A 19,133-nucleotide genomic window follows, 5' to 3' on the forward strand; every position below is an offset into this window, starting at 1 on the left:
TTTAACACTCTCCTCTGTAAGAGCCTCCCAGCGGGGATGCCTATCAACTCTGGCTTTCCCTTCAAGGAATTGTTACCAAAAGCTGCTGTATCTTTGTCACTTGCCAGATGCCACCAAAGAATCTCGACTTCTGTTGTTTGGGGCTTTTACATGTTGCCTTTAATTAGGATGTGTGCTCTTCTGGCCAGGGGCTGGTGGGTAGCTCTCTGGTGACCAAATCCCGGAGAAAACAAGGGGGTTTCCTGTAGGACCTCTTGTACTTGAAGGAACAATCCTTTAGCCCAGGGTCTTTGGACATGTCTTTGGTACGGGGATACCAGGCCTCCAAATCCAGCAGTTTATATCACCTTATTCTTTGGTCTCTTTGTGTTCTCCTTCTGGCCCTTAACCTGCAGCAGCAGTTTGGGGCTGCACAGAGGTTCAGGGCAGGGTCCCCTCTTCCTCCAGGACAGGATCTGCTGATTCAGCTCAGTATTTTAAGCAAGATGGAGCCCAATGTATCCTCCTTGTGGCAAGAGCTGGTAGCCGGGCTGGATGAGCAGTTCATTCACCGTTCCTTACACACTGAAGGAAGAGAGATTTGCACCTTTAAAATTGCTTTCTTAACCAGGGTTTAGCACCCTTGGGTTCTCAAGGGTTAAAATACCTCTGGCACCTTGGATCAGTGTATGGGGATTTAAAAGTGCTCTAGATGAAGCAGGCAAATGAGTCAAACTGCGTTTAGTGAATTCCCTGGCTGTCAGTAACGCAGCCAACCCTGTGCTGAGGACATCTGGGGCTCGTCTGCTGTTCGTAGTGGAGGTTTCGGGCCCTTTTTCAGAGATGTCCCCGCTCTGTAAGTGACGGCTTTACTGACCAGAGGGCAGGAGGCACTTTGGGAGTGGCCCCTTCTGATGGAGGCTGGAGAGCTCTGCTCTTCTGTCCTGGCCGTCAGGCCGTGGCTTTCCCAGTGCTCCCATCTCTCAGCTCAGCTCTGCTTTCTGTCATTAGGACACAGCTTTGATTTGCCAGGGCTGAGGGAATTGGGACGTCCCCTACTGCCCATCTGCACGAGACACACCCCTCTAGCAAGGGACAGGACAACCTCACACATACAGAAAGTGAAACCACCCGCTAATTACTCCATGGGAATGCAGCAGGCAGAGCTTTTTGTCCAGACTGCGCCCGCGCTGCTGTTAGCGTCAGGAGCCCAGAGCTTCCAGCACGGCATCTTCCTCCCCGTTCCCCTCCCTGCCCTGGGCAGATCTCTGTTTCAGGTCTGTCCCTGCTGTTTCATGAGCTGTGCCCTCTAGGCGTGGTTGTCGAGTGTTAGGACAGACTTTGGGTGTTGTGTTGCGTTGTGTTACACAGCAGTGGTTGTGTCAGTCAGATGTGGACAAGTCCAAAGTGCAGATGTGCGATGACAAGTGCCCGTTATCTGGCCCCGACTCCAGGAGAACTGAACCCCTTCAGCCTTCTCATTGCGCGTGTGTGTGCATGCACGTGCCACCAAGCTGTCTGCGTGTCACATCGATTTTTCCTATCCCCTCTGTGGCCCTGATGTGACAGTCTTCTCCATGCCGGGTGGCTCTGAGCACCTTCCTCTGTGAACAGGCTGGGGTCAGCCCTTTGGAGGGACTCTTTCCCTTTGTGCCCGACGTGGCTGCCTGCAGCCTCACTTTGCAGGTGGCAGGCATGGAAGTCCTTGCCTTGCACAGGAGACTGAATTGGACTGCAGCGTGTTTAGCTGGGAAATTCGGCAACTTTATTTCAAGAACTAAGTCAGCCTGAGCGTTTGTGTGTGCTCAGAGGAGTGTGGGCAGGACCGAGCAGGCCTTTGACACTGAGGCTGCCTTTGGGTCCGCAGGCAGTGAGCGTCCCAGCAGGAGATGGCCCTGGTCCACTGCAGCCTGCGCTGGATCCTCTTCCTCCTGTTGCTCAAGCCCTTTTTGCCTTTAGGATCTGCAGGAGCTCCTGCAGCCGGGTAAAGGATTGCAGCAACTTCTGGAGGGGAAAGGGGCAGGAGGTAGACCAGCCCCACTGTGCTGGTGTTGGGCTGGGCCTCTGAAAAGGAGCTGAGGCGGTGAGAGAAGGACTCCATGCCCATGATGTTGGTGCAGCCCTTGGTGTCGAATACAGTCCCATCTGTTGCAGGATCCAGTGGTAGTAGTGCTGAGTCGAGGTGTACATTCCATGCCGTTTCGCTCTGGCGCAGCCTCTCCCCCAGCTGCTCACCCCAACGAGCCAGAAGTAGTCAGCACTCTTGTCTTTGCAGACGAGAGGAACACCGCTGTCACCCTGCAATGGAGGAATGAGGGTCATGGTGGTGTCGGGTGGCTGCTGGCAGCACTAGGGCCGGCTCCTTCTCTCTGCCAGCACCCCTCAGAGCTGTGCCCGCGGCACAGAGGCCCTGCTCAGGTGCTGAGGGTGACTGGACCTTGTCTGGGAGGGGGTGGTGGGCCCATGGGGTAGGACTCGCGCTCATCTCTGCACAGCCATGCTGGCCGGGTGCAAGAGGGATGTTCCAGGGCTGGGAGCTGGATCTCAGGGCTGCCAGGAGCGCTGGGTGGGCTTTCTGGGCAGAGTCCCGGGCCTCTGGGCAAGTGGGGCCCTGGGCAAGGACCTGCAGCTGGGGAAGGGGAGCCCCAGCAGCGGTGGGGACTCTGCGGTGGTGGGAGGGCGACTGGCCAAGCAAAGACCGTGCTGGGGAGTGTCTGGGCAGCTGTAGGGGGCTACCGGTGCCACTGGGCGTTGCCTTGTCGCAGGCTCCTACCTGGCAGGTGTCAATGCCGCCCTGCAGGTAGCCATCGCAGAGGTTGTGGGGGTGGACGGCTCCGCGGTACCACTGGCTGCTGTTGCAGAGGTTGAGTTCGATGAGGCGGACCTGGGCCTCCTGCGGGACGTCCGTTGGTCCTGCGGCTGCGAGCACAGAAAGGAATTAATGCCAGGCAGCAGGTTGCCAGGTCTCCCGCCCTGTCTGGGGGAACCCCTCTATTCCCTGGGGTTTGGCTTTGTAGCCTGACAGGCGCTGCCCCAGCATTGCCTGGCTCTCTTGCCACGGGCCCCAGGCCAGGCCCATCTCTCTACGGGCACACGTCCCCACAGGCGGGCTCTGGCTCTCGCCTCCGCTGTCAGGAAACCCAGCCCGCCTCCCCGTGTGCCGAGCTCGCACTCAGGATGCGAACACTCTTTGTGAAATCACCTCTCGCCATCGTGGCCCCCCAGCCGCTGACGTAGCGCATTGTCAGCTCCGACACTCGCAGCCAGCTGTCGGGCACGCAGGGCAGAGTGATGTAGTAGCCTCACTGCACGGGTTGGTCCAACTGCAGCAGCGCAACGTCGTTCCTCTTGGTGACGTTGCTGTAGCGTGGGTGAACCAGCAGCCGCTTAATGCTGCCAACTTGGGTCTCTGGGCCCGGCTGAGTCAAATGGGTGGCCCCGACCACCACGCACCACATGGTGACATGCCTGGAAGGCAGATGGGGAGAGGGCTCAGAGGGATCCCAGCCACGTGCTGCCGCAGCCCAGCAGGTCCCTGCTCTCTGTTTCACACGGGGCAGAGGAAAGCAGTGCTACGGAGGCTCAGAGTGCCCCTGCGTGCCTTGGGCTCGAGGCGTGTCGAGCTGGAGGCTATAGGAAGCCGTGGCAGGATCCCAGCTCTCTCCTGAGCAGCCTCTCAGCCGGGCTCTGCAGTGCCCAGGCACTGGGTGTACGGCAGGGAAAGGGGACGGGAGTAGCACGTGGTGCTGCGGAAGGGGGACCCGCGAGTGCCGGGGGATATCCCCGTTCCTGGCCCTCCTTCCCTGGCCTCGAGGAAGCAGTGGGCTGCTGTCAGGACCCACTCTGTGCTGATGGGAGACCCTCCACACACATGCCCCGTGCCTGCTTCCCAGGGGTCCTGGATGCTGATGATCCAGGGCCAGGCCCCTGGCAGGGTGCCTGTGGCCCCACGACGTGCGACGTGCCGTAGTGAGCAGCCATGGGCCGGAGCCCACAGGTCCCCCTGTAACCAGAAACCCATCACCCTCCTGCTCGACGGCTCGCGGCTCTCCCTGCTGGAGGTCAGCCCTCTGCCCTCCCCACAAGGTTCTGCATGGATCGTGAGGCCAGGGAACCCCGGGGGGTGGACAGGAGGCATCTGCCCCATTTCGGCTTTAGCCCCGCAGGCGAGTTGTGCCAGCAGCCCGGGTGTGGCCACAGGGGAGGCAGAAGCTGGGGTCGGACACGCCCGGCAGACCCCCCTGAATGCCCTGCCCAGGGGACGGGGGTGTGCAGGCGTTAATAAACTGGTCCCCTTGTGCCCCTGCAGCCTCCTCCTCTCCACTGTTAGCTCATTTGGACTTGACCTCCACACATCATCATCCTTTCTGCAAAGCTATCTCCGGCATCAGGACACACTTTTAGGACTTTCACATGATTGTACCTTAACAAAGATTGATGGGTTTGTAGGTCCTCCAAGTTAGCAAGGGACACAGAACTGATCCTGTGCTGAATTAGAGGCATGGGCTTGCTGCTGTCCTTCTACATGGAGACGAGTGCCATGGATTTGATATTGCTCGGAGTAAGAGGAAGGACCCAGTAATTGCTGGAGGTCTGAACTGGGAGCTGCAGCTCCACTGGAGAACTGACGGCACTGATCCCACTCAGGGCTTCTCGCCACTCTAAGATTAAGATGGCTAAGGGAACATTATTTTGGCCCAGCTTTTATCTTAGCTACTCTATCGAGAAAAGCGGCCAAGAAGAGAACTGAATGCAAATTATTCTCTTCTGTAACACAGACATGGCTGTCAGGAAAAGGACCCAAACACAACCAGGACAGCATGGGATCATTTTTATTCTCAGATAACCTTAACTGGATTCCTGCTCAGTCAGGAGAATGCAGTTCAGGAGCTTATTTACCAGCCATCACACTCTTTAACTCCATCCTTGGCTTCATCCCTAGCAAGGAGAACTAAAGAATGAGATTAATCCCTTTGCAGAGAGGATCAAAAGAGTCCAGGCATCATCATCCATCTTGCCACGGAAAAGACACTTCCTCAGCAGATAGACAATAGAAACCGGTTGCTAAACTGTTTGTATCCTTTCCTCACCCTCATAAAAGATGTAAGATCCGCAACTTAGTCAAAAAGTCACAGACAGGCAAAGGAGAACCGTTACTGTTGAGCTTCGCTCTCTGTTGGTTCCTGCAACATCTCATCTCACCGAGAGCGCTGAGCGAGTGTCCTGATTAAATAATAATAAACCTTGCTGCCTTTAATCATTGGGTTTTATCATTAATAACAAGGTTCAAAACTCCAGGCTGCCATTTGTAAAGGGCGCACAGAAAACGTGAAGTAGCGTTATGCTTCATCTGAGGAATACGATCCCTTTCCCAGAAGGGCCAAACAGCCTCAAAGTGCTCAAGGACAGTCAAGGACAACTCAAGCTGTGGAGAAAAGACAAGCTCATTTTATTTCCATGGAGAATAAGCCTGGGCAGACCAGGCATAGAGGTAGAGCTTCCCGAGGCACACAAAGCTGAATCCTCTGAAGGCATCAGGTGCCTGCATGGGAATTTAGGCTGCCCTGACTCCCACAGATGCCTTGGCAACAGGAGGCACCTAAAGATCTGGGACTGTGGCCAAAGCAGACCAGCTGCCTTGGCCAAAAGCCACAGGGGATTGGGGCTAAGAAAGGTGACCCTAATTCAGGCTCTAGCTTCACACCTGCAACCTTGACCTTCCTCTTCATAAGCACATTTACCCCTGCTGTGGACACAGGACAGTAAAATGAAAGAGAAGACCAAGACCCGGAACAGTCACCTTCACTAGACAGGAATAACTGCATCTACTACAGCACCACCACCCTGATGGGGAAACCTGTTGGTTTGGAATAAAAGCTTATAGGAGAATAGTGTTTTCTCTAAAGGTGTCCATGATGCTAAACAAACATTTTAAGGACAGGAACTGTGGCTTTTTTCCACCCATAATTAACAGTGTTTTCAGAGCTTTTACACAAACCATTTAGGGGTTGTTAACTAAAAATCTGCCTCGTTACTTTTACTGTTTAACACTTTCAATTTCTCCTTTCTTTTCTGGCTTATGCATTTCTATTGAAACTCCCCTCTTTTCATCTCAGTCTGCAGCCCATGTGCAGCGCAGAATAAAACTTTACACCCTTGAGAGAAAAAGTAAAAAAAAAAAAAAAAATAAACAGGACAGAAATAATCTTGAAGAAATAATCTTCACTAAGGTTGGAATGCGACCTGGCAGGAAGAGGAGGGAAGCGTGACTCCTGCAGCAGTGTTTTTAAGATGACAGGAAAAGTAAGAGACTTCAGAGAAAAAGGTGTGCTGTAAGGAGGCAATTTAGCCATGACCACAGCCTCAGAGGGAGCAGAAACAGTGCCTGAGGAATGGAAACCAAAGCGTGGATAGTCACGGCGCTGTGGAACCAGAGATGGAAGGCTCTACCGTTCCATCATTAGAACAAGGAAAGCAATTAACCCCCCCTCAGAGCAAAGTCCGTTTGCCCTGACTGACGAGAAGAAGCAGGTTCTTTCCCATATTCAGTGGTTGAGAATAGAAACAGCTCGGAGACAAGCACTAGCGACTGCAGCTCTATTCTTTGAGACTCTTCCTCTCCACGGCACAGGAAAGGCTCTTTCTGGGGAGCCGGTTTGAGACCCCGAACCCAGCACCTGCACCTCAGGACCATACTGAACATAACAGTGCAAACCCAAAACAACTTCCAATTCACGTTCTCAAGTTGTAGCTTGAAAAACGCAACTCCTGCCATAACATCTCCTCCACTGCACTCGGCTCTCTCCTGAAGAAGAGTGAGAGCACGCACTAGAGACACTCGCACAGCAGCGTGGAGTTCACGACAGAAGTTTGGGAAAACTGTGGCAGAAGAGTTGTAACAGGGATCTAAAGGGCATTTGGTACAGTTTGCTGAAGCAAGTTCAAATGCTTGCTCTTCTGTACACAGAAACCACAAGCTGAAGTCCATCAGCTCCCCTCTCTGCTCTGAACCCCTCTGACCCTGCGCAAGTCCAGAACCAGACTCAAGGTTTCAGCATCAGCCTACTGCAGCTTCTCCAGGGTGGCTTAAACCAGGCTGGATTTAGGTATCAAATGAGCATCAAGGAACAACTCCAGCCCCCAACTGTGATGTGTTCTTTCTAATTATCTTCACTCCAGTGAAGCAACCACCAGCAGGGCAGCAGGGAACAGACACAGTCGCACCTCAGCCAGCAGCAGCTTTCTGTCAGGTCTTCAGAACCTTCACAAGATGAAGAAACTAACGACCATATGCTCAGAAAGCATTGTCATGAGGAGCACAACAGGCACATCGAATCATTGAAATCTAACTACTGCCAAGTCCTGTAAAAAGCTCCAACAAAAAAAGCCCTCCCAGCCTGCTTCGCACTAAGTTTTTCATTTCCCAGGTTAAAAGAAGTTTTACATTATCATCACCACCTGCCCTCCACTAAAACCGTCCTTTCTCCGCAGATGGGTGAGGCCCACTCTCCTTAATAAATCCTCACATAGAGAAGAGAAGGAACAGAAACAGCAACTCCGTACACATTGGGTATTTCCTCTGCAATCACGTAGCCTTGGGACATCTTCCATAATTCCCCTCAGTCTGCATTGTAACAACCTTGAGAAGAACTTTCTGTCATTCTTTCTGTCTGTTTTCTAGCTTTTAACCCTTTGATATTATCCAACTAGGGTTAAGTTCTTGAAGAGCCTTCAGTTTCTTCAAGGGGCATGGTTTTTTCCTCCCCTTTCTAAAAGCATTCATTACTCCGCTGTTCAACCACACTGCTGTTCTCTGAAAGGATTTTAGCTATGGTTTTGACAGGTGGTAAAACATTTACTCTGAACTGCTCACACAAGGTCTTTGAACAGTCTCCAAGCCTCCTGCAAGCCTTGTACCCTCTGCCCCTCCCGCTCATTCCCTGTTAACAAGCTTTCTCCACTTCAAAAAGAAAACCCCACCAACAGTGTAGTCTTAAGGGACTTGGGGGCTGTTTCATGACTGTAAAGCATTGAGTTGGAGTACATTTGGTCTCTACAACTGAACAGCTGTTTCCTCGTTACCTCTTGAGCCAGGTCCTGTACACAGCTGACAACCAGCAGAGTTACATGTCCCTTGTGGGTTCTCTGCTTGACGGCTCAAGGAGCTGTCAGTCCGGGGGCCTAAATACATTTAAACAAACTGTCATGACATTCAATCAGTCTACGCGGGTTAAACTGAAGTCTCCTGTTATCACTAAGAGCAATTTCAAAGGAAAAGTTTAATGAAACTGTAGTCATGACCTCTTCCCCTTGCCAGCTCTGTCAGGTCTCCCAGCCAAGGAACTTCTCTGCTTTTAAATCAAGTGGAATCTTTGGACTCATACTTTCCACTTCCTTCTCTTGCTGTCTTACTGTAGAAGAAACATCTGGGGATAAAAATGCAATTATTTCTCTCCCTCCTCTTTATCTCCCTAAGAAATGAATGCTTCTGAATCACAGCAGGCCCACCATACTACTCTTAAAGCAAGAGAAGACATGTTTGGTAAGACGCCCCTACAAACCTTCTGCTTCCATCTGCCTAGTTATTTTCCTGATCCAGTTAGTGGTGCAGAGAATTAAACCTCAGCCTTCAAGACCAACAGCTCCCAGGAGACCACTCCAGATATAATACTATTTAAATATGAAACAGCTCCTGTCCTCAGCTAGAGCTCCTCAGCTACAGCTGAGGAGGCATAAACCAGAGAAAAGTTGTAATTACTAGGAGGGATTAAGAATTAATAAAAAAACGTAAAGGTTTTGATACCCGAGAGGCTCCCAGCTCAGGGGAGATGCTGGTCACAGGCCACTGCCATCCAGGAGAGCTCAAAGGGTCTCTCTTGGGGTTGCAACTTACAGGGTCCAAGATAATTGACTTTTGTCAGATCCCTTTTGCTCACGCCCAGCTCAAACAACAAAGTATTCTGGTGCCTTCCAGCAGTCGCACAAGAACTTGAACAACGGGCAACTCTGTTATTGTTCTCATCTGACCCCATCCCAGGCACACCTGTGCCAGGCCCTTGGGAGATGATGGGCTGGTATAACCGTTTCCAAGCAATCGGGAGGGCAGGAGCCAGGCTCGTTAAGAGGTGCCTTAATGTTATCAGTCCTTATCTCCACAGATGGGTGTATTGCTCGGGGGAGGTGGCTGGAATCACACCTGGCACCAAGCAGCCCAACAAGGAGGGGCGGGGAGGGGGGAGAACTGCACCACCACAATCCACCCCGTGACTAAAATCAGTTTATCTTGTCCATAGAGTGGCAGTGTGGCTGCCTCTTGCCTTTATGCCTATCAACAGAGGATGCCACAATCCAATTATAATTGGAGGGGATTTTGTCTTTGATTAGCGTCTATCAAAAAAAAAAATTATTTGTGGGAAGTATACACACAGAGATACTTCTGTAACTGCGTAATCTGTCTAACCATCCCCCAAACCCTAGTATACAAAACTACTAACCAGTCCTATAAGCAGTAAACAAAGTTAGAATTAGGAAAATCATGACCGGGTGAAACGTGGAATTAAACAGTCCTGTGCCTGTTGGTGACCACCCAAAAAAAGCTTTCCCACCATCGATGCTCCCCATTCTTTTTGACTCTCACTAGAACTTGGTGTATTTCTTTTATATCATGCTGGACCGTGATAAGAGTCTTTTGTCCATTTTTAAAAGCAGTTTGAAAGGCAAAGAGCAGAGCCTACCTGGAGCCATCTTGGACCAAAGCTGGCCAGCCAGATCCTACTCAGGGTTGTCTTTGATCCTGGCCTGCCACTCACAGACTAATTAGAGCCCAGTTGGACACCACCTGGCCACCCAGAGGACACGTAGAACCTGCCTGGAGCAGAGGTAATCCTGCCAGGGCCTACCCAGAGCCCTTGTGGCCTACTGCCAGCTAGCCAGAGACTACTTGCAGCCCTCTTGGACCAAAGCTGGCCAGACAGATCCTACTCAGAGTTCTCCTTGAGAACAGCCTGGCACCCAGAGCCTACTTAGAGCTCACTTGGACACAAGCTGGCCAGCCAGAGGCAATTCAGAGTCTGCCTAGACCACAACTCAGCCAGCCAGAGCTTACTCAGAGCCGCCTGGGAGCCCAGCTTGCCAGGCAGAGCCTACTCAGAGACCTTTGGGCCTTCAGGCTGCCAGCCAGAGCCTACCTGGAGCCCTTGGTATAGGCCCCTGAGACCCCAAACGCTAAACACTGGCTAAGAAAGCAATTTTAGATACACAAATCTAATTTCCTTCAGTGTTTAAGGAACTGAGTGAACTGCTCCTCCATCCTGGATACCAGCTCTTGCTACAAGGAGGATTCATTTCCCTGCATCTTGCATGCGGCTCCTGCTTCAAATACTGAGATGAATCAGCAGATCCTGTCCTGGAGGAACAGGGGATCCTGCCCTGAACCTCTGTGCATCACACAGCCCCATTTGTCTCTGCAGATTAAGAGTCAGAAGCAAAAGAGAAACAGAACAAACAATACGCTGATATAAACTGCTGGATTTGGAGGCCTGGTATCCCCGTACCAAAAGACAAGTCCCAAGACACCCGGGCTAAAGGATTGTTCTTTCAAGTACAAGAGGTCCTACAGGAAACCCCCTTGTTTTCTCCGGGATTTGGTCACCAGAGAGCTGCCCACCAGCCCCGGGAGAGAAGAGCACACATCCTAATTAAAGGCAACATGTAAAAGCCCCAAACAACAGAAGTCGAGATTCTTTGGTGGCATCTGGCAAGTGACAAAGATACAGCAGCTTTTGGTAACAATTCCTTGAAGGGAAAGCCAGAGTTGATAGGCATCCCCGCTGGGAGGCTCTTACAGAGGAGAGTGTTAAACAGCGTCAGCTGGCAGCTTTGAGCATTGTCTGGGAAATGTCAAACCCTGTCAAGGTACCACAGAGCTCTCTGCAGCCAGGCCCAGCGAGGGACTCCTGTGGGCTCAGATCTGAGAACACAGAGCGATGGGCCACCAGCCCTGCCGACAGAAAACACCTTCTGAGCAGCGGGCGCAGAGAGTACAGCGCCCTCAAACCACCAAAGCAGCCAGGTCAGCCCCCCAGACACCCAGCATCTCCCCGCAGCACCTGCAGCCACGTCCGCAGCCCAGCACTGCTGTCAGGAGTCCTCTCGGGCTGGGCGGGTCAGCGCCCGTATGTGGGGGTGCTGATGTCACCGGTGACACGGTGACCCGCTAAGGGTGTCCCTGCCCAGATATGGGGGTGTGATGTCACGACGGCCATGGTGACACCACCAAAGCTGTCCCTGCCCACATATAGGGGTGCTGATGTCACAACGGCCGCTGTAACCCATGGCAACTAGCCTATAACAAGGGTCGCTGGGCTCCAGCCGTGCGTCAGTGCGACCTGGGAGGTGAGGAGAGGGCAGGGGAGGGATGGGGCTGGTCGGGGGCTGCCGAGGAAATAGGGGAGGTCCCACACCTCAGGACGCCGGGGCTGTGCTGAGAGCTGACCCATGCCCCGGTTCTCCCTCAGAGTCAGCCAAGGAGCATCTGGGAGAGACACCCCGGTGCTGCTGAAACAGGGACGCTCCCAACACTCGCTGAGGACGTGCGCCATGTCTGAGAGGCAAGAGGACGAGGCCCCCGACTCGATGGAGCAGGGTGAGAGCAAAGTTTCCCTCCCACAGCACAGCAGAGGGGCTGTCGGGGCGGTCATCATGGGGCTGAGCGTGGTGGCAGTGGGAGGCAATGCCTGCGATGCCCCTTCCTCGCCACGGCACCCAGCCCTGCCCCTCAGCCCCTCAGGGACGGAGCAGGGCCCTGGGGACAATCCCTCAGGGACGCTTCCCCCAGCCCCACAGAGGTGCTCATTCCCGCCGGCATTTGTTCTCTCCCCTCCAGCGTGCGTGCTGTGTGGCCAGAGTGCAGTGGACCAAATTCTCTATGGGCAGAAAGTAGATATGGAATTGTTCTGTGCCCATTTCTTCTGCATGGTGAGTCCCCTGGGGCACCCTCCTGCTGGCTGACATGCTCTCCCAGCCACGCTCTCCTCATCACTCATCCTCTCGTGTCTTCTCTTCTGCAGATTTTTGCCAGCAAGTTTTTTTACCGTCAGGATGATGAAACAGGGGAGCTTAGAGTGGTCACTGAGGACATTCACCACATAGTGGAGCGGGCAGTGCAGGAGGTGAGGACCTGACCATATGAAGGGGATTTGTGTCAAAGAGGATTGCGGGAGCTTATTCCAGAGCCCAGGAAAGAAATCCCAGCCCCTCCAAGCAGCTCTGGGACAAAAGCCTTGCTCCCAGCAGCTCCACAGAGCTCCAGCCCAGGAGCCTCGTGCGCCGGGCGGATCTGTGGGCTGTGGCCCAGCAGCGGCCACATCCTGCGCCCTGCCCGGAGGCGTGGGGCTGGCTGGGGAGGCCCTGAGGCTGCCGCTGATGGGGGATGCTCTTCTCTTTCCAGCGATGCTTCGTCTGCGGGGAGAGCGGGGCCGCCATCAGCTGCTCCCAGGAGGGCTGCGACCGCAGCTTCCACCTGCCCTGTGCCATCGAGGGTGAATGCATCACCCAGTACTTTCTTCCGTACAGGTACCATTTCTTCCCAACTTGCCCCCACTGGGGAAGGACCCAGCACTTCTCAACTCACCCATCCCTTCCCTCTCCCCCCCCAGGTCCTTCTGCAGGGAGCACCGCCCAGAGCAGGAGGTGGAGGCAGCTCCAGAGGAGGGCACCGAGTGCCTCATCTGCCTGGAGCCTGTGGAGGACAGAAAGTCCTTCCACACCTTGGTGTGCCCGGCCTGCAAACACGCCTGGTACCACCGGGTCTGCATCCAGGTAGGAGCTGTTCCCTCGCCCCCGGGACACGGCAGGAGCTGGGCAGCACCAGGGCCTGACTCCTGCTCCTTTTGTTTCCGCTGCAGGGCCAGGGTCGGTACAACTCTATTAGTACCTTTAGCTGCCCTCACTGCAGAGACAGAATTGGCTTTCTCGATGAGATGATCACGATGGGCATCCGAGTGCCCGTGAGGTTGGTGTCCTGCCGGCTCACAGCACAGGAGGCTGCAAGCCCTGTGCCATGCCCGGGGCTGCCCCTGCAGTCCTGCCACTCCGCTGTCCCGTCTGCCTGGGCTTCAGCTTCACGGAGGAGCTGAAAACCAGGCAGGAGGGAGGAGCAGGGCTGCCCTGCATCGGCCTTATGACAGGCAGTAGGGGCTCAGCCATTTCCCTTTCTCCATCAGATTGCCATCACAGGACACCGGGTATCCAATCGAAGTCTTAGTCCAGAGGCACAGGCGCTGCGATGCCCGTGAGTGCCTCTGTCCCACAGGCAGGGAGCACGCCGAGGAACAGGGGTAAGTTGGCAAAGCAGCACCCTGGGCTCTGCATGGGATCTGTCTCACCAAGAGCTCAGAGCAGAAGGATGAGAACAGGAGCTCTGCTGCACAATCCCATGCTGCGCTCACTTTGTCCTCACAGCCATGAACACTTTTGCTTCCCCAGGCCCTGGGAAATGCTCCTGTGCAGCTCCTGCGCTGCCGTGGGCACCCACCGGCGCTGCTCCAGCGTCAGCACCACCAGGACCAGCTGGGTGTGTGAGAGCTGTACTGGTCAGGGCACCGGTAAGAGGCAAAGCACCTTCATGCCCCTGGGCTGGGGCCAGGGCCCAGGCAAGGCCTGGCAGCGGGTGCCCAGTCTGGGCTTGGCAGAGCCTCTCTGCCCCAGCAGGGCTGGGGGCACCACTCTGGCCTCTCCACTGTGACCTCTGTGCCTCTGACCTTCCTGCTTCCCCTTACAGACTCCAGTGACAGCTCAGAGCTCGCTGGCTCTGGCAATGGCAGCGGCTCAGGATCGGGGTCATCCCACCACTTGCCAGCACCAGAGAGCAGCAGCCCCAGCTCTGGTAGCCAGGTGTCATCGGGGTCATCGGACTCCCAAGTGCTTTGGGGCAGCAGCAGCAGCTCCAGCTCACCTGGGCCCGAGCACAGGCAACGCCGCTCCCGGGTGCAACGTCTGGCCCAGACACCCTACAGCCGGCCCAGAACACGCCGGGAGAGGAGCCACACGCCAGCACCAAGGGCTGAGGGCAGCACCCCCGGCCAGGCAGCGCTGGGGACGTCCCAGGGCTCCCCAGTGCCGGAGAGCAGCAGCCCCAGCACCGACAGCCAGCTGCCAGCGGAGTCCTCCTGCCCCTCTCCAGCGCTCGAGAGTGGCAGCAGCTCCAGCCCCCGTGGGCCCGTGCGGAGGAGGCACCGCTCCCGCATGGAACGTCGGGCCCAAACCCCTTACAGCCGGCCCGGACGCAGACGCGGGACCAGCCGTGATCTGTCCCCAGGTGATGGATCTGATGCCCCTCCACCAGCGCAATAAAGTTGACTGTTGATCTCTGCCCTGGGAGATTCCACGCTCATTTGTCGGCTTCCTCCTCCTCTGCCTTTCTCCAGGGGCAGCGTTAGGGGCTGGGCCCAGAGGGTTTCTTCCCCCGGGGCTGGCAGCCCCTTGCCCAGCCCTCCCTCCTTGCGGGCTGGCCTTGGCCGGCTGCCCAGTGCCATGGCCGTGTGCTTTGGGCCTCGCTGGCCCCGCAGCCGGCTCAGTCTCCCTGAGGAAGGTTCACACCAGGGGCAAAGCTACTTTTCTTGACAAGTTCTGCTCAGAGTCACGGCTGGAATTGTGACATGGAGACTGCTGTACAGAAGGGCATTCCCGTTGCCCAGCTCCGGGTCCTGTTGCCCACCCTGACTGCTGCTGTACCAGACCCATCCAACACACCATCAGCTCAGGCCACACAGAAGCTCCTAGGAAGGAATGTTGTCCCCGGCCTTCAGCAGCCCTTGGCACCTGTTCAGCCCAAGAGCAAACCTGGGCCTCTGCACTTGCTCAGCCCCTTGTCGTGCTTTGAACTTGCCCGGCAGCCAAACCCCACGCAGCCAATCGCTCACCCTCCCCCTGCCTGGGAAATGGGGGACCAAACTGCAGGGACAAATTGCTCACCACCTGCCCGCTGATACCCAGCCCCTGCCCAGCCAGCGATCCCCAAAAACCGAGACCCCGCAATCGCAGTCCCAGATGCAAGAGAGAACCTCCTGCTTCCCAGCCGCCCCTCCTTGACACCCTGAGCATGACGTTACAGGAGATGGGATATGCCACTGGCGAATTTGGTGCTCTGGCTGCGCCCCCTTCAAGACCTTGATCTCTTACATTAACCCCTGTATGATCAGCATTCTTCTCATAGCAAATCCCGTACGCAATCCAAAACACAGCGTTATTCTGGCTACTAAGAAGATAAATCATCCTTATCCCAGCTGAAACCAGGACTGGCTCCACCCCTTACGTTATACCATTTCTACACCATTTACGTTATGCTCAGGTTTCCAGTACATGCTAAGGAATCCCCATCCCATTCCCTGCTCTCAAATGTCTCCACAGATCTCATTCCCTTCATCTATGGGCCACCCCTCCAAAATGTGCAGGGAGATCATTTAGTCCATAACTCCGGCTTCCATCTCTCATGACAGTCTTTTAAGCCAGGAGGGACGAGGCAGAGTTGGCTCCGTCGGTGGAGCGGGTGACCTTGGGCTCAGCGGGACAATGGCATGAAGTCTCTGCCACAAGTGGAGCTGGTGCCTCTGGCGCGGTCCCTGCTCACAGTCTGCAGGCCGAAGGTGTCCATCTGCAGGGCGCTGCTGGGCACCAGGTGCTGCAATCAGCCCTGACCCTACCAAAGTTCATCTTTTCTATTCATGTGAGGCCGTTAGTGTAAGATCTGTCGTCCAGAGAGATGATGTGATGCAATAACTGGCCTGTCATTCGGTTGGAAAAATACCCTTGGGATCATCACGTCCAACCATCAGCCCGACTCTACAAAGTTCTCCCCTACACCATATCCCCCAACATCTCATCTAAACGACCCTTAAACACATCCAGGATGGCGACTCCACCACGTCCCTGGGCAGCTTCTTCCATTGTCTAACCACTGTTTCTGTGAAAATGTTTTCCTCACGTCCACTCTGAACCTCCCCTGTTGCAGTATAAAGCCATTCCCTCTTGTTCTGTCACTAATTCCCTGTGAGAAGAGACCAGCACCAACCTCTCTACAATGTCCTTTCAGGGAGAGGTAGAGAGTGATGAGTTCTCCCCTCAGCCTTCTCCTCCTCACACTCAACACTCCCGGCTCCTTCAATGGCTCCTCACAGGATTTATTCTCCAGGCCCTTCCCCAGCCTCGTTGCCCTCCTCTGCCCTCGCTCCAGCACCTCAAGATCTCTCTCGTATTGAGGTGCCCAAAACTGGACCCAACACTCCAGGTGTGGCCTCACCAGTGCAGAGCACAGGGGGACTGTCACCTCCCTCCTTCTGCTGGTCACATTATTTCTAATACAAGCCAGGATGCCCTTGGCTTCCTTGGCCACCTGGGCACACTGCCGGCTCATGTTCAGCTGATTATCAATGAGAACCCCCAGATCCTTCTCTCCCAGACAGCTCCAGCCACTCCTCCCCATCCTGTAGCCATGCAGGGCATGGTTGTGGCCCAAGGGCAGGACCTGGCACTTGGCCTTGTTGAAGCTCATCCCGTTGACACTGGCCACCGATCCAATCTATCCAAGTCTCTCGGCAGAGCCTCCCTGTCCTCATGCAGATCGACACTCCCGCTGCACTTGGTGTCACCTGCAAACTCACTGATGATCCACACTCTGTGTCCTTATCAAGATCATCAGTAAAGTTGTTCATCAGAATTTGTCCCAATTCCGAGCCCTGAGGTCACCACTTGTGACCGGCCGCCAGCTGGATTTAGCTCCACTGACCTCCCCTCTCTGGGACCATCCATCCAGCCCGTGCTTGACCCAGCAGACCGTTCCTCCTCCAGGCCATGGGCAGCCAGTTTTTCTATGAGAATTCTGTGGGGAACTGTGTCAAATGCTTTTTGAAAATCCACGTAGACAATATCCACAGCTTTTCCCTCGCCCAGTAGTCGGGTCATTCTGTTGTAGAAGGAGATCAGGTTTGCAAGGCAGGACCTGCCATTCATAACCCCATGCTGACTGGGCCTGATCCCCTAGCTGTCCATTATACGACTTGTAATGGCACCCAAGATGACCTGCTCCATGACCTTCCCTGGCACCGAGGGCACACTGACAGGTCTATAGTTTCCTGGACCCTCCTTTCTGCCTCTCTTGTAGATGGGTGTCACATTTGCCACCCTTCAGTCCAGTGGGACCTCCCCAGTTAGCCATGACCTCAGGTAAATCATGGACAGCGGCTTCGCGAGCACATCTGCCAACTCCCTCGGCACCCTTGGGTGTAACCCATCCGCTCCCACAGACTTGTGTGCATCCAAGGGGTGCAGCAGGTCTCTGACCACCTCCTGTTCCACTGTGCTGAGCTCAGCCTGCTTCCCTCCCCATCTCCCAGCTCCTGAGGCTGGGTGTCCGGGGAATAGCCAGTTCCACTGCTAAAGACTGAGGCAAATTAGGCCCTGAGCACGTCAGCCTTTTCCTCATCCTCACTTACCATGTTTCCCTCAGCATCCAGTAAAGGAGGGAGATTTTCCCTAATCCTCCTTTTCCTGTTAATGAATTTATAGAAACATTTTTTATTATCTTTAAACGCTCTAGCCAGGTTGAGCTCTGGCTGCGCTAAATGCCACAGTGGTCCTTCCCCCCAAATTCTATGGGAGACGAGAAAAAAACCCTGATGTGCTTTACCTGGTCCAACACAGCTTGGTTGGCATTTGCAGGTTCTGGCATCACTTGGCAGCTCCATTTGCAGTGGGACGGGTCTCCTTGGCTTGTGTCTCCACAGCCAATCGGCCATCCCAAGGCCCAGCAGGTCCAGTACCTCTCCTGCAGGGCACTGGCACACACCAACATCTGGTTCTGTGACCGGAAGCGAAGGAGAGGAAGATTAGAAAAAACAGCAGCTCCAAGTGGGACACAGGGAAGGGACAAACCCAGGCCGTGACATGCATCTCAGCCTCAGCCCACAGGAGCCTCAGGCACAGTCACAGCAGCGGCAAAGCACCACAGCGTGTTCAGAAGCAGTGCTGGGGAAAGGGCAGCTTGCTTTCCTTATGCCTTGTGCAGCACTGAAGGGACAAGCTGGTCTCCTCGCCACTGCCCGGCCAGCGGGTGCAGCTCCCTGCAGCACACGGCTGTGCCAGGAGGTGCTGGGGCAGCCTGAAGGCACCAGCTCCGCTGGGCGAGGAAGTTACAAGCCTGCGGCAACACTGCCCACGGGCAGTGAGCATGGCCAGCACAGCCCAAAGCCCCACAGCTACAGTGATCTTTGAAAGGGCACTTCCTTCAGCCCTGCTGCTCCTGCAAGGTGAACAGGTACCACGTGCCTTTACATAGGGGTGACTGCAGCAAATGGGTGCAGACTCGGTCTGCTCCAGGCAGATAAGGTACTCTAAAGTGCTAACGTCTGCCCCGGGGCCTTTTCAGTAAGAAGCCCTTGGAGACACAGGCTGCCACACTTGTGCCAGCCAGAAGAGGAGAGGTCAGCATGTCAGTGATTCTGGCTGAACTGCCTCTCGTCACAAAGTCGGGAGGAAGAGTTTCATTTTTTTGGTGCTACATCTCTTTGTGCTTCCCTTTCCTGGAAAAACTCAAGGTGATGGTTGGAGCAGTAACACAGAAAGGGCACGTCCCAGGCTCCATCAGGGTCCCTACGCTATAGGAATGGGAAGGTCTGGTCCCCCAACGCCACCCGCAGCTCCCTGCAGGGGGAGCAGGGGGTTACCTGGGAAGCACCGATGCCTGTTCCACGACCTGCTCTGTCAGCTGAGGACAGACAGAGCAAGTCCGAGATGGACATCCAGACAGACGGGGGCTTGTACAAACCAAGGTGCTTCAGCCAGAAAATACTGAAGAGAGGCCAGAGTCCCAAACAACCTGAGAGTAGAGCATGTGATAAATGGGACGATGGAAAGGAGGAAAAGGGTTCCCGAAGCCCCCAAGGCTTTTCCACGGGGCAGGAAAAGTCAGAGAGCAGGTAGCATTGCTGAGAGTCAGGGCAGCTGTAAGTGAGCCCAGCTCATGGGCTCAGAAAAGCAGAGCTGTAACTCGTACTGAGCGACAAGATTTGCTCAGCTAAGATGTGTCAAACACTCAGTAAAAGAGCAGTTCTGCTTTGGCCTGTGGTTTTTTTTCCCACTGGATGAATAATCTTTTCTAT

The 19,133-nt window shown here is 54.7% G+C and overlaps 2 pseudogenes; one reads left to right on the forward strand and one right to left on the reverse strand.

Moving 5' to 3' along the window:
- Positions 1–1,917: 1,917 nt before the first annotated feature.
- On the reverse strand, positions 1,918–7,583 carry LOC141972320 (acrosin-like; annotated as a pseudogene).
- A 4,096-nt stretch (positions 7,584–11,679) lies between these two features.
- LOC141972321 (acrosin-like) overlaps positions 11,680–19,133 on the forward strand; it is a 35,393-nt pseudogene continuing 27,939 nt past the window's right edge.

Source organism: Athene noctua, chromosome 32 (genome assembly GCF_965140245.1).
Source record: "Athene noctua chromosome 32, bAthNoc1.hap1.1, whole genome shotgun sequence".
Lineage (NCBI taxonomy): Eukaryota > Metazoa > Chordata > Aves > Strigiformes > Strigidae > Athene > Athene noctua.